Source organism: Felis catus, chromosome B1, assembly GCF_018350175.1.
Source record: "Felis catus isolate Fca126 chromosome B1, F.catus_Fca126_mat1.0, whole genome shotgun sequence".
NCBI lineage: Eukaryota > Metazoa > Chordata > Mammalia > Carnivora > Felidae > Felis > Felis catus.
This window is the reverse complement of record NC_058371.1, coordinates 28,185,198-28,201,535: the sequence shown is the minus strand read 5'-3', so window position 1 is coordinate 28,201,535 and position 16,338 is coordinate 28,185,198. Positions and strand designations below refer to the sequence as shown.

At 39.5% G+C, this 16,338-nt stretch overlaps 1 protein-coding gene and 1 pseudogene across 16 annotated transcripts in view; one reads left to right on the top strand and one right to left on the bottom strand.

Annotated features, from left to right (window-relative positions):
• RBPMS (RNA binding protein, mRNA processing factor) overlaps positions 1–16,338 on the bottom strand; it is a 177,115-nt gene that overhangs the window by 113,642 nt on the left and 47,135 nt on the right. The window lies entirely within an intron of this gene.
• LOC102901989 lies at positions 5,640–6,431 on the top strand (annotated as a pseudogene).

The following is a 16,338-nucleotide window of genomic DNA, read 5'->3' as shown; positions in this document are numbered from 1 at the left end:
GTGCCAGCCCAGCTCTAGCCAGAATACAGACTCAGATATGCACATCTAAAACAGTTATCACAGTTCCAGAGAGTCTGTGCTCTAATATGACCAAATAAAGATACAACCAACATCCCAGATATGCTGCTGTTTTGCCAAAACTTCTCAATTGTTCTTCCAAATGGCTATTCTCCTAAGCTATTTATCAAAGTGTAATTTATTTGGCGCCTCATGGAAGAATTTCCCTATGTTCTGAATACAACAGAATATAAAACCTCACCAGAAATCTAAGACAATGTATGTATATACCAAACTACAATATACCCATGACTTAAAAAAAAAATCTTTTTAGTATGGTTAATGCCACATATGATACTTTTTTTTTTTTTTTTTTTTTTTTTTTTTTTTTGCTACCTGAAATTGTGTCACAGGTACTATGAGCCCAGGCAAGAGGACTATGGAACCCTAACCTCATACCCTCCTCCCTCTGCCCAAGCTGTAAGCGGTGCTTGGACAACTGGCCCACAACCTTTAGATGACCCTCTAAGGCTAGCACAAGCATCATTTATTTTCTTCCACGTCTTAATCTGCAGTGGAAAGTATACCGTTCATCAAAAATTTTAGGTTTTATCTGCAGTCACCTTATGGCTCAAAAATTTCTAAAAAACAGAATAAATGTATATACACACACACACACAAGATTTTAGAAAAGACTATAACAGAACTATTGTTTTTCTGACTTCACAATCAGCACTACTAACAAAATCGGTTTCCTCTCACCACAGAAACATTCCATAAATATGATTCCCTTCTCTTCTGCCACTTTTCTTCCCTGGGCTCTAATGGGTCAATCTTAACACCACACCTTGCTTAATTCTAGGCTAAGAGCCTTTTCTTTCATACTTATTTTTCACTTGTGTAGAAAGCTTACTTCTGGACTTAGAAGCCCAAATCAAGTCTTCTCTTTTGCCAGCGAAGCTTTCTTGCAAGTGCTCCAATTCTCTCCTTCCTTCTTTGAACTCCTGTTGCACTGCTGTACCACAGTCATGTGTCTCATTCTGTTCCCAAACTGCTTCACGGGCTTTAGTTAAGTCCTTCCCAATTAAACCATAAATTCCTTGAGAGCAGATACCGTATCTTATTCACCTATCACTATAATCTTGAATTAGGGATCTAAATCTCCTTAGATTAGGGATCTAAGTTTCCTCCTGCATCTGACATTTAAGAATGATACACTCATCCTGGAGAAAGTCATAATTGGGTAGTATTTAAATTATTGCATAGAAAGGTCAGGTTTTAATTCTAAGAGGAAAAGGCTCCCTTTTTATCTATCCATTAAAAACAATTAAGGGGCTCCTGGGTGGCTCAGTTGGTTAAGTGTGGGACTTTGGCTCAGGTAATGATCTGGGGTAGTGAGTTCGAGCCCCGCGTCAGGCTCTGTGCTGACAACTCAGAGCCTGGAGCCTGTTTCAGATTCTGTGTCTCCCTCTCTCTCTGACCCTCCCCCGTTCATGCTCTGTCTCTGTCTCAAAAATAAATAAACGTAAAAAAAAAAAAAAAACAATTAAGAACTTAAAACCAGGGGCACCTGGGTGGCTCATTGGTTAAGCATCCAACTTCAGCTCAGGTCACGATCTCACAGTCTGTGAGTTGGAGCCCCGCGTCGGGCTCTGTGCTGACAGCTCAGAGTCTGGAGCCTGCTTCAGATTCTGTCTCCCTCTCTCTCTATCCCTCCCCTGGCTCATGCTCTCTCTGTCTTTTTTTAATAAAAACATTTTATTTTTTTAATAAAAACATTAAAAAAAAAAAAAAAAAGAGGGGCGCCTGGGTGGCTCAGTCAGTTGAGCGTCCAAATTAAGCTCAGGTCATGATCTTGCGGTCTGTGAGTTTGAGCCCCGCATCAGGCTCTGTGCTGAGAGCTCAGAGCCTAGAGCCTGCTTTGGATTCTGTGTCTCCCTCTCTCTCTCTCTGCTCCTCCCCTGCTCATGCTCTTTCTGTCAAAAGTAAATAAACATTAAAAAAAATTAAAAAACAAATTTTAAACCATAAAATGATTTATAAAATATAAGAATTTGAGATCCCAAACTAGGTAACATTACTTAATTTAATCATGGTTTTACACAAATAACAGACTCAGTGGTTTCTAAGACTGTTTCTTAAGTATTACCTTTTTGTCTTAATGTTCAAGATAAAAGGAGGACTCTAATCCTAAATTAGAGGTCAATTTTGTTTCTTTCTAAAAACCAGGTTTCTGGGATCCCTGGGTGGATCAGTCAGTTAAGCATCTGATTCTTGGTTTCAGCTCAGGTCATGATCTCACAGTTTCATGAGTTCGATCCCTGCATCAAGCTCCATGCTGCTTGGGATTCTCGATCTCTCCCTTTCTCTCTGCCCCTCCCCCCCAACTCACGCTGTCTCTGTCACTCTCAAAACAAACAAACAAAAAATTAAAAACCAGGTTTCTTCTGCGAAGTTCAGAAAAGATGGCCCATGAAGTGTTTAACTACAAGGAAAAGGGAGCACCATTTCTCTAAATAGTAATTATTTAGAAGTTTCACCTCTGAGGTTAAAGCACATTTAAGTTTTAAACGTGAGGTTCTTCGAGGAGATGGCAAATGCCAAGTTTAACCCCACCCCTTTCCCTCCACAGATGCTTGCCAAGCACACACTCCTCAAACACTCCTAGATGCTTGTTACTTCACCACCTTAGTTAGATCTATCTCTCCTCTCTCCACAGGTAGAATGGACATACTACTGACCATCTTTAAGGCATTTTCAAAGGAATATAGAAAGCATGAAAGAACTAATCAAGTACTGTTAAATCCCTGACAGACACTATTATACAGTACTTAGTTATCTCCATTTCCGATTTTCAGTAATATTAAACTCACAATCCTGAACTGCTTCTCTCATGCTCTCAGGGCACTATATGTTCAAGAAAACCAAAAGGGAGGCTATTAAGAGCTCCAAAAAATATAATCAGAAAGCTAATCTTCCGGAGAATAGGTCACATAATTCAGTGTTTCTTACATATGCCTGATCGCAAGAAAGCCCAGACTGTTGGTCAGAAAATAGATCTTACCTCCTGAAATTCTGATTCAGGCTTAGGAGCCTGAATTTTTAACAAGCAACAGATGATTTTCCTGATCGGACATATTTGGGAAACATAATATAACACATCACCAAATCCACAGGAAGGTTTTCTAGTTTTAAAAGAACATACAAACGACATTCAATTATACTTACTCCCAACTGAGATGAGGTTGTGGCCCCTGAAAGCTTCTCACTGCCAAATGCCATAGGGCCTGTTGCGAAGGCATTGCTTGATCTTGGAGCAGAGGTCTTTAAGCCAGACCCAGAGTGAATTTCACACAGGCAGAGAAGAATCAGACCCTTTTGTCTGAGAAACAGATTTGCAATTATATTTTATGAGGTACTCCTGCATTTATTTAGGAGGAAATCACTCAAGCTGTGCTTAAACCAGTGACACAATGAAGTTTTACTATGATCCTTTATTGAAAATAGTGAGAGTAATTCTCCTGAGACACTCCCTAAATTTGAGATGTTAAAGGTTTGCGGGTGTTTTAAGTACCTATCTGAGAAGCAGATCAACGAGCCAATAGGCAAGGAGTGATTAATGAGAATTTACTACTTGTAAGAAGTGGTAAATCAGTATTCAAATTTGTCACACAGAAATTTGTTAAAATGTAGACTGATTCAGCAGATCTAGAGTGGGGCCTGAGATTCTACATTTCTAGCTAGCTGCCAGGTCCACAAGACCACGCTAGAAAATTTCTACGGGAAGGATCACCCAAACTTAAATGTGCCTAAGGATGACAGGGACAACACGATTACTTAAAATGAAGATCCTTGGTCTTCATTCCTGGATATTCTGATTAAGAAAGAACAAGACCTTGGAGGCTGCAATCTTAGCAAGGGCTTTAGAGTATACTGCTATAGGCAGTGCATAGAACCCACACTGAGAAATACTACTAGAAAAGTCACAAAGATTAGAAGACAGTATGAGATACTTGTTAAGAACAGTACTCATAATTTTCCCTAGAAGTTGTAAGACACTGACATTTTGGAGAGGAAGAGATTTTAAAGTTTTAATTAACAAACAATAACTATTAAGTATGAAAAGGACAATTTCTATATAAAAAGCTAAGTATCCCTCATATGATACAAACAAATGCCAGGAGCCAACGTCATGCAGTCTGATATAACAAATGATTGTTTGATGCTAAAAGCTATTTGTCCTGGTGTATGTCCCACAGTAAATACTATAAACATCCTGTTGACTGGCAGAAATAGGAGGCACAAAAACCATTTGGCATCTTTACCCAGCATCATCACAGAAGTCAAAGATGACAGAATTACAGGAACTATACAGAAGGAAATGAAAAAACGTATCATTTCTATGCACTAACAGAAAACAGAAAATTCTTGTGAGTAGAGGTGGGGAGAGCTAATAAATTTAGATGTCAACAGTCCTGTTCATCTAGTATCTGGACAAAATGCCAGTGATGAATATGTACTCTAACCTAGCAACTCCCTATCTCTTCTCTGCATGATAGCTAGTATTTTGTTTACTATGGTTTGGATGCCTGTCAATGGTAATGCCCAGTTACAATCATGTCCGCACATCAAACATGAATTAGTCATTCTGTCCTGCTTTCCCATTGGCTGGACTTGACGGACCTTAGTTTCTTGGCCACCTCTGAATAGAGGTAACAGGCCTCTGTGGGACACTCATACTTTTCATAGCTAAGCACTGACGACTGTACAATACATTCTAATCATCACCTTCCTCTTAAGTTCAACCTATAGTGAGTTAGCAGAAATGTAACCTTGTTGAGGCAACTCACAAAAGGGGAAGGTAGAGCACTACAACGTACACCTAAAATTAATGTAACACTTTGGGGCAACTGGGTGGCTCAGTCGGTTGTGTCTGACCTCGGCTCAGATCTCACGGTTTTTGAGTTCAAGCCCCACATCAGGCTCTGTGCTGACAACTTGGAGCCTGAAGCCTGCTTCAGATTCTGTGTCTCCTCTCTCTACCCCTCCCATGCTCATGCTCTGCTCTCTCAATAATGAATACACATTAAAATAAATAAGTAAATAAATAAAATTAATGCAACACTGTATGTTAACTATACTGGAATTAAAATTAAAAAGAAAAGAGTAAGGTAGAGTGATATGAAGGAAAAAGCACCGAGAAGGAATTATAAGTTCTATAAGCTAGTACTAATAACCTTTGACCACTGCTTCATTCCTGAAAGTTGCTGAGCAGAGATGTAACATCTGAGAAAGTTAGAAATACTATAACTAAAACGATGAAAAAGAAACACGGAACAACTCTATAGTGGTTCCAGATTAATGACCATTCCCAAATCAACACTGCACCCAGCAAACCATTCTGCAGTCCCCAGAAGACAGGAGAGATTTGTAGTATTAACTAACAATTTGACTTTTAAAAACAAAAGGGTGTGGGGCACCTGGGTGGCTTAGCTGGTTAACTGTCCAACTCTTGGTTTAGGCTTGGGTCATGGTCTCAGGTTTCACGAGTTTGAGCCCCGCATCAGTCTCCTTGCTGATAGTGTAAAGCCTGCAGAGCTCTCTCTTTGCCCCTCCCCCATGCACGAGTTCTCTCTCAAAAGATGAACCTTTTGCTCCTCCTCTGGCTGCCCTCAGCACGTGTGCCCATCGGCTCTGTTGTGGCGACCCACAGCCCCAGCGTCGTGATTAGTGATGATGAACCAGGTTATGACCTAGATTTATTTTGTGTACCTCATCATTACGCTGAGGGTTTGGGAAAGGTGTTTATTTCTCATGGACTAGTTATGGACAGGACTGAGCATCTTGCCCGAGACATGTTGAAGGAGATGGGTGGCCATCACATACATCGTAGCCCTCTGTGTGCTCAAGGGGGGCTATAAATTCTTTGCTGACCTGCTGGATTATATCAAAGCACGGAACAGAAATAATGATGGATCCATTCCTATGACTGTAGATTTCATCAGACTGAAGAGCTACTATAATGACCGGTCAACAGGGGACATAAAAGTAATTGGTGGAGATGATCTCTCAATGTTAACTGGAAAGAATGTCTTGATTGTTGAGGATATAATTGATACTGGCAAAACAATGCAAACCTTCCTTGCTCTCCATGGTCAAGCAGCATAATCCAAAGATGGTCAAGGTTGCAAGCTTGCTGGTGAAGAGGACACCTCGAAAAGTGTTGGCTATAAACCAGACATTGTTGGATTTGAAATCCCAGACAAGTTTGTCGTAGGATATGCCCTTGACTACAATGAATACTTCAGGGACTTGAATCACATTTGTGTCATTAGTGAAACTGGAAAAGCAAAATACAAAGCCCAAGATGAGATTTCAAGTTGAGTTTGGAAGCACCTGGAGTCCCCTTGGAATCACCAGTCCCATGTTCTAGTTCTGTGGCCAGCTGCCCAGTAGAGCTTTTTGCATGTATCTCCTAAGGATTTTTATCTGTTTTGTATTTTAGAAATGTCAGTTGCTGCATTCTGAAGTCTTTATTTGCACTATGAGCATACAGGCTATCAGTTCCCTTTGGGTGGACTGTTTGACTTGTGAATGAAAAATCTCTTAAACCACACCACTATTGAATGAAAATAATGAAATTGTATCTGTAAGAAACATTTAAAGAGAAGATATATTAGTTTTTTAATTGGTATTTTAATTTTTATACATTCAGGAAAGAACAGAAGTGACTGAATATTGGTAATTATACTACTGTGTGTTTAGAAGAGGAAGAAACAGTCAGTTTTCCTATCAGTGACAGCATCTAAGGTATTGTTGTGTTGGATAAGCCATACGTCCTGGAATTATTTTACTGTTTCAATAGTATTAACTGTATTTTCTCACTTGTTCAGATGATTTCTGGTGAATCTTTGTCAACAGTTCTTTTAAATACAAATCAGCAAATTCCAGAAAACTTTACCACATTTTGAATTGTTCAGTGTAAAACTCCTTACAATAAAGGCTGTCTCTTTAAAAAATAAATAAATAAATGAACTTTTAAAAATTAAAATAACAGGGGCACCTGGGTGGCTCAGTTGGTTAACTGACTCTTGATTTCAACTCAGGTCATGATTGAGCCCTGGGTCAGGCTCTATGCTGATGGCGCAGAGCTTGCTTGGGATTCATATTCATTCTCTCTCTCTTTCTCTCTCTCCCCACCCCCCCTCAAAATAAAAATAAATATTAAACAATTTAAAAACAAGTGGGCTAAATATCTCCAGAAATAAAATTAGACCCCAAAAGCCACAGAAATCCCCAATCTCTCACTTGTTCTTCATTCTCATCATATACATCCATCACCAACAGATTGTTTCTTGTTGGGACACTCTTGTAAAATGGCAGTTTTCCCTGAGAAAAGACACTAGCCTCGTTCACACCTCGAGAGACCCTGAAATAATGGGAACTATTTCCAAAGAGAAAACTGTTTGGGGGGAGGGGGAGATAATAATCTACATCTATCAGAATCTTAACTTAGTTCCTGCACAAGGCATTCTTGCTTTGCTTGACAGACAACCTTCACACAACCTATACCAAAAACACCCACTAAATAATGAAAGACATTTCCGTCTTGCCTAATCAATAAAACCCCAGGAGTACAGACCCTGTGTCAGTGGCAGAATACCTGATCTACATCATTTTATAAGTGAAGTTTATCAGATAGAAGGTTAGGAAAGTATGAAAAAGAAATCTCCTGAGGCTTAAGGCACTGGGACGGCAGGTGTAAATCTAAAGGCTTCAGGAGCCCAAGCCAGTGAAACGTGTTGTGGCCTGCCTACTTCTGTTACAGAACAGGTTATGAAAAAAACCTGCTATGTTATAGGCACCCAGGGCCTGTTCAAGACCCCAACATTTCTTTTGGCATGCAAGTGATTATTCTACCTCCAGGGCTTTTAAAACACTCTACTTTTAAACAAATATTAAAATGCTGGCTAGTTACCATACTTATTGACATTTTCTACTCATTTTAATATATGCAGTAGGGTTTTTGCTAAAGAAATACACCTGCCTTTCATCAGGGAGTATCATAAAAGGGTAAGGAAAAATAACTTCACTCCAAAGTTTTTCTATTTTTAAATGAAATGTTTTCCCTCAGTTTAAGAAAACATTTTTACTGCTTTCAGGCAATGAGAAACCAAATCAAACCATAAGTGACAGACCAATTAATAGCTACACTTACCCATGTTGTTACGGAAGGCCATGCCAGCCAGCATTTATAACTCCTGTTATTTTTTCATAGTACTGCAGTTCTGGAAATAGTATGCAGAATTTTATGCGATGACTTCTATAATCCAAGTACCACAAATCCCAAGGCAGGAACTGGGACTGAAGATCTCAGCTGGGTGGAAAGAAACTACCAAAAGCTACCATTCACTGGCCGCCTGGGACTTCCCAGCCAACATCACAGGTATGGGCATGGGGTTCTGCTCACTCTCTGGCCCCTACCTGCAGTGGCCACCCACAGTGTCTGTCCTACCTTCCTCCTCAAAGTCTAGTTCTGGGTGTTAGGGAATAAAAGCAAACAGAGTTTGTAACCATCCAGAGTTGTAACCATCCAGAGTTGCCACCAGACTAAGATAAGGATACCCGGAAGAGAATATTAATCCCAAAGTTGTCCATCTATAAATTCATTTCATGCTGAACTGTTTAATATTTCTTAGGAACTACCATACAAGGGATTGAATATTCTACCTCCAGGGCTTTTAAAGCAGTGTATTTTTAAACAAATATTAAAACACTGACTAGTCCTCATACTTCCTGATTGTAAAGTGACTAGATAGAACAATCTAAATTTTGTAATTTTAACCCATTCTCCTACCCGTTGTTTTAAGAGGAAAGTTACTTGGGAGAAGGAAACCATGCCTTAATTTATTTTGATGTGGCAACCTGCTTTCCATCTGCGTCTCTTGTAATACCTCCATTTGTTTAAAAGCAAGATAAACTGTTCTTTAACAAGGTTTGGAGCCCTGCTTCTAAACAGGACATCCTAGTTGACTTAGAGTGTAACTAAATGTAAATTGTAATTTTTCATGATTTTCTGTTGAAACCAAATTCTGCCCATAAAACCGTATACTCTGGTCCTGAAGGAGTTCTTTCTAAAACAATGGAAAAGTACTAAAGAGACTATCAGAGAAGCATAAACTCCCTAGAATCTGGCCTCCTCGTCACATCTGAATAATTCTGCTCCTCCCTGAGGCCCAGTTTCTCCCTATGTGGGGTGGAGGCAACAATGCTCGCTTCTGTCTCCTGAGAGGAAGTGGTGTGTGAAGAGGACAGAGTTGATGGCCTACTAAGAGCCACAGGGAGAAAGGGGACATTATTCAAGTTGCTTCAAGATATCAGAACATATTCTTAGCCCCACAGGAAGGACCAAGTCAGAAAATATCACGTTAGAGGTTTCCTATTTTAACTAAAAACTCAAGTTTAAAAATGCTACAAAGTTTGTCTTTCGCATTTTCCTTTCTCTTTATTTCTTTTCTTTGATTCTTGATCAGGCTCAAAAAATTTAAGGAATAGATGCCAGAATGGTAAATTATTCAAAAGCCTGATAATGTGGAATTAGCACTGCTCTAGAAACCATTTTCCCTGGCAAAAGTCACTTGTCATTCTTCTCCAGCATTACTAGCTGAATGAATATAAATACAATGTGCCATATCCCCAATTTCTGAGGAGATTTTTAAAAAATGTTTGTGTGTGTGTGTACGTGCGTGTGTGTGCAAGAGAGAGAGAGAGAAACACGCATGCACAAGTGGAGGAGGGGCAGAGAGAGAGGGAGACAGAGGGTCCAAAGCAGGCGCCCCCCCCTCTGTCACTGGAGAGCCGGATGCAAAGCTTCACCAATGAGAATGAAACTCACCAATGCTTAACTAAGCCACCAGGTGCCCCCCCACACCCCCCAGTTTCTAAGCCTAACTTCAACTCCAGAGAACACGCAGGAGGGATGATAGACAAGATAAACAATGGATAGAAAACCTATTCCTATGAGTATGGTCTCACAACATTTTGATTAGACATGGACAAGAAATGAAGAGTATATAGAGTTGTATACAATAGTTGCCAAACATTACAAGCATTTTATTACATGCATTTAATCTGAACTTCAACCAGATAAACTAGGTCTTCTCTCTGTCCCAGTTTTATACATGAGGAAACTGAGGCTCAGAAAGCTTAAGTAACTTGTAACAAACTATAAAGTGACAGAGCCAAGACTCGAACCTTAAACTTTCAAAATCTGACCCCTGAAGCCAAGAATTACACCTATTTCTACCCACTCTTCTCTATACTTTTCCAAATTCTTACCAATTTCTACCAGCCACCCCCTCTTCTTCAGCACTGCTGCTTCCATTTCAAATTCTATACTTGATAAGGTGCCTTGATGCCTTGACTTGAACTTGAGAGGCAACGTAGTAAAGAGGTGGAAGGAATAGGAAGGGAGCTGATTTTAAGTCTAGTACTGAAAAGAGTAAGAGAGTTGATCCTCATGGCAATGGTAGGAAGAGCACAGGGGCCAAACCCTGGAAAGACGTCACTTTGCAACCATCTTGTGGTGTTCCACCAAGAACGTTAGGCTGTACGTTATGCCGTGCAAAGCAGGACCTTCATACATGCTTAATACTATCGCATTAACACAGTATGCGAAAAACAGGTACAGGTTAACTAACTTCTGTTTCACTGACCTACACCACATTAGTTAAATCCTAGTGTTCTAATTAACAGAAAAGAATTACGCGAAAGTTATCTATAGCCAGAAGATAGATCCTTTTTTTTAAAATGTTTCATTCTGAATTCAGCAGTGGACACTGTCATCGTAAACCATTTCAGTTGTTTCCTTATCTTGGCAGAACCGACTTACTTCTAACAGCATGTGTATGTGTTCTCACACAAAATCTAGGAACACCAGAAGACTATGTATGGCTTTCGGGCAAAAGGACAAAATGAACTAAGAGGCTTTTGAAATCTCCTGTTTATATCAGGGAGCGGTCTATAATTCATCATCTGGCAAAAAAATGTAATCACAAATGAAGTATGTGACACATATTAACAGCAATGTTTAAAATTTCCCTCAAATAAATGCTATATAACATTCTTTTTTAAATGAAGTAGACCTATATTGCAGATCCAGAGTTGTCCACGATACACTGCTAAGTTAAAAACACCATTCAGGTAAAATTTTGTATACTGACACAATGAAGTTCTAGAAGTATCTCGATGAAAGTCAGATGCAGGACTTTTATTTTTTAACCTTTAGTTTTTTGGTTTTTTTTTTCCACCATGTATTTCTTAAGAATTAGGAAATCTCTCCATGTGTGACCAATTGGAAGGAAATTCTTCTGGGCTATCCAAGAGTTGCACTTTATGGATCCCAATGGTTGTAGAGTGGGTGAATCTTTTCTTATTTTGGTGAATACTGGTAATGATGACTATCCACAGTTAATTAAACACTGCATATAATATACACTTTAGTAAGAACTGTCTGTTTTCTCCAATATCTATTCTTCCTATTTCAGATTTTAGCTGGGTACACAATTTCTCCAACTCCCTTACTAGGATTTTATTGCCAAGGTCTGACCAGTGATGTGATGTGCTGCCTGCAAGTTCTAAGTTGTGCCTACATAATGGGAGCATTTCTTCCCTCTTTGCTGTTGTCGAGACAATATGATGGTGGGAACTGGAGCAGCTATCTTAGACCATATGATGAAAGCTACCTGTTAAAGACGGCAGAACAACAATTTAGAGTCCCTGTTGAATACAGACCCACATACCTACCATGAACCGCTATTCTAGACTTTCAGGTGAGAGAAAAAGGTCTATTATGTTTAAGCCACATTTTATTTTTTGTTGCTGCAGTCAATATCCTACTGCATGCATGTGTATAAACATACCCCAGGAAGTTATTCTCAGGCGACAACTAAATATCATCTCTTTTTTAAACATAAGTTTATTAAGCTGAGGACTGAAAAATTAACCTAACTCTGCTAAATCTTTAAATAAAAAACAGAAAAAGCTGGGGAAACTGGGGAGCCTGGGTGGCTCAGTCAGTTGAGCATCTGACTTCGGCTCGGGTCATGATCTAGCAGTCCATGAGTTCAAGCCCTGAGTCGCATCGGGCTGTGCTGACAGCTCAGAGCCTGGCATGCTTCATTCACATTCTGTGTCTCCCTCTCTCTCTGACCCTCCCCTGCTTGCATGTTCTCTATCTCTCAAAAATAAACATAAGAAAAAAAAGAAAACAGAAGAATCTAAAATATCTTATTTTTTTAGTTAACCTCCTTGGTTTCTGAGTAGCTAGTTTGAAACAAAAATGCCTCCCCCTTATCAATTGCTGGCCTTGTTTCTTACTTGTGAAAGGAGTAAAAGATTGAAAATATTGGGAGACTGCTAAAAATAAAATGTACTAACTGATCTAATCTACCTCATGAATTAACCACAATGAAAGTTAAAGTAAACTAGAAGTTACTAAACACAATATAAAATCACCTTTAAAATTAATATACATTACTGTAATATGAAACAGTAACACATTAGTTTATATTTAAAACAACAACAACAAGGTTTACTTCAAGCAGGTGGTCTTTGGCAATTGTGAACTATCCAAATTATGTTTAGTGTGTCATATTGGTATGTTTCAACTGATTTCACTGCCTCTTTAACAAAATCCTCACACAAATACATTTATAGAGAAACTGAAGAGGCATGGGCAGCTCAGTCAGTTAAGCGGCCAACTTCGGCACAGGTCATGATCTCACAGTTTGTGGGTTCAAGCCCCACATCAGGCTCTGTGCTGACAGCTTAGAGCCTGGATACTGCTTCAGATTCTATCTCCCTCTCTCTGCCCCTCCCTGGCTCATGATCTGTTTTCTGTCTCTCATAAGTAAATAAAAATGTTGAAGGAAGGAAGGAAGGAAGGAAGGAAGGGAGGGAGGGAGGGAGGGAGGAAGAGGAGGGACTGGGTGGCTCAGTCAGTTAAGCGTCCAACTTCGGCTCAGGTCATGATCTCACAGTTCATGAGTTTTGAGCCCCGCGTCAGGCTCTGTGCAGACAGCTCAGAGCCTGGATCCTGCTTTGGATTCTGTGTCTCCCTCTCTTTCTGCCCCTTCCCTGCTTGCTTGCGCTCTCTCTCTCTCAAAAATAAACATTAAAAAAAAATTAAAAAAAAAATAAATCATAAATGTTAGGGAGAAAGAAAAACCTAAAAACCTCAATTATCTGCTTTCCTAGAGAAAATAATTCTTTTTAGGAACATATGGATTACTGATTTACAGGTAAAAACAGAATTTATAGTTCAGACAATAGGTCAACAAACTAATCTAGAAGAAGTTATTCTCTTGACATATCTAAATACCTATGTCTTTACTTTTGTCAAGGTCTATTCCTTTCAGACATAAATATAACATTTCCCTTGAAATGTTAAATTTGTCCTTTTATAGAGTATACAGTTTCTGCTTCCAATATCTGGTTATCTTGTTATTCTTTCAAACATTTCCACATTCTCCTTCTGGTCAAGCTTCAACCAGATAACACATGTATTAGGTAGACAAAGAAGATGAAAATCTAAAGGTCAAATTATTTCCTACTATAAGAGCTTTAATAGATTCTCAAAAGGTTTTAATAGGATAAGATGTACCAGATTTTCAGGCCAATCATAACACAGCCATGAGTTCACACAAAATATCTAACCCCACAGACATAAACTCAGGAGGCTCCTCCCTTTGGACAAGAAAACTAAAATCTTAGCAGTGCTTAAGTTCCTTTAAACTTAAGGTTTTCTACACCACTAGATGTCCCAGAAATGATCCATCAGCAGCAAAGCAGATCAAAAGATTAAGATCCACAGGGTGGCTTTCTCTGTGTGCGTAATTTAATGTGAAACTAAGAGAGGCAAGTCAAGGCAAAAGCCACAAGTGACAACAACAACAACAAAACATTTCAGAAGTTATTTAAAATCTTTGAAGATGTACTTAAAGATCTTCTATGAGGAAATAGGAAAGGCAAAGTGGAGTTAAGAGGAACAGAGAACTTTTATGTTCCACCTCATCCTCTTTCTTGTTCTTCTACAACTGGAAGATAAGAGTAGACTTGAAACCCAAATGCGATAGTAATATGTGAAAAATACATATGGTTACACGTGGCTTCCTACCTTGTCCACTTTAAACTACAAAGATTTAACGTCTATTTAACATTCTTATAAATAATGGCAAACCAAAAGTCATAAAGTATAGGAAGACATCAGTTTTGCACCTAACATTTACATGGTGTTTACAAATGCTTTGTACATGTGAATCCACAAACCCTAATCCACAATTCCAAAATCTAAAAGCTCTCAAAGTCTAATTCGAGTGGAAAAGAGAGAGGTTGTATGTGCAAACTCAATGGGTGGCAAAGCAGAATCTGAAGTGTTTACTTATGGTCTTAATTTATCCCACTCAGTGTAACTATTTGCTTTACTACAGACATAATGTGCTTAATTATTAAAGTGCTACCTTAACCTCACTGTGCTTATTATCTTTGGGTTACGTACTGTGTCATCTTTCAAAATCTCAAAGATTCTGAGGCACCTGGGTGGCTCAGTTGGTTAAACGTCCAACTTCAGCTCAGGTCATGATCTCACAGTTCATGAGTTCAAGCCTCACGTCAGGCTCTGTGCTGACAGCTCAGAGCCTGGAGCCTGCTTCCAATTCTGTGTCTCCCTTTTTCTCTGTTCCTCCCCTGCTCACTCTGTCTCTCTCTCAAAAATAAATAAACATTAAAATTTTTTTTTTTTTAATTTGAAAGATTCTGAAGCACATCTGGTCCTGAGGATTTCAGGTAAGGAAGTGTAGACCTGTACGAATTCAATCACCCCTACCACAAACCTGTGAGATAGAAGCTATTTTTCAAATGAGGAAACAGAGGGTTAAAGAACCCACCCAAGTTAAAAAAGATGATTAAGTATTACAGCAACTCCACCAGTTCAAAGCCTGCATTCTTAACCATTACCTATGCAGACTTTTCCTTCTACATTACATAGATGAGATTTTTGGTTTTCCAGCCACAATTAACAAAATTAATGCAGAAATCCTTTTATTTTTTTCAATCTTTTAAAAAACCATCGTTAAGCTTCAGAAAGAAAGTAATATATTTTAAGGTAAAAAAACAACTTTGGACACACTATAATATTTTTAAAACCATCAACATCCTCCAGCACATTCCTCCAGATGCAGGTCGTGAGTCAACAGAACATTAAGTATCACAACTGTCCTCCCTACTGAGGAGTTGCTACTAGCATTATGAACAAAGGTGTCCAAAGACAATACCATGGTTAAAAAAAAGAAGGTTATAGTGTACAAAAAATTAATGATTAAGAGTCATCTCACCAGCAAGGCGGGCTAATCGCCAAATCGTTCTATAGCCTTTCCCAAAAGTCCGGGTTCAGTCACCCATATCACTCAAAATGCCATCCTCTCACCTTTCCCTCCTCCGGTTTCACGAATCTTAAATACAACCCTTGCAAGTATTTGGGTTCTCTGCGCCCCACAACCTTCTCCCAACATGGCGCAGGCAGAGGCGAAGCTACCGGAAGTGGGGCTGCGCACCAGATCCAGATCAGGCTTCCACCTCTGCGGTTGGCTCCTCCCAGAAGGCAGTGTCGGTGGGAGGAAGACAAAAGCCGGCAAAGAGATGAAGACCGGAGACCCAGCCTCACTGTTAACAAGACAGGAAGTGTTCGAGGAAGACGCAGGGTTGAGGGGGGAGGATGTGGGAAATGCAATTAAAATGGACAAGGATGTGGGGTGCCTGGGTGGCTCAGTGTGTTAAGCTTCCCAATCTTGGTTTTGGCTCAGGTCATGATCTCATGATTGAGGAGATGGAGTTCCCAGTTAGGCTCTGCGTTGACAGAATGGGATTCTCTCTCCCCTCTTTCTCTGCCCCGCCCATTCTCTTTCTCAAAATAAAGTTAAAAACAAAACAAAACAAAACAAAGCACCAGGCTGTGACTCGCCAAGAAGGTTTACAGAAACAAGATAACGCGCCACCAAATTGGCATTCTGCAGCTGCCCGTCAGAGGCGAGGGGGTGAGGGAGGAAAACCTTCCAGTGACATGGTAGTGTTACAAAATGAAGGGCAATGGTGAAAAGCCACTAAAGATCTGGCAAAGCAGAGAATAAGAAAAATGTAGTGTAAAGAATCTAAAATGTTTTGTATATTTTGGCTTATTTATGCCTATATCACCAGCGGGAACATTTGGCATATTAAAGGTCCAAGAAAGTATCCTCTAAAATGGTTAGTCCCTGCATGTTCTTTGGTCAGAACTTACCAGAGATC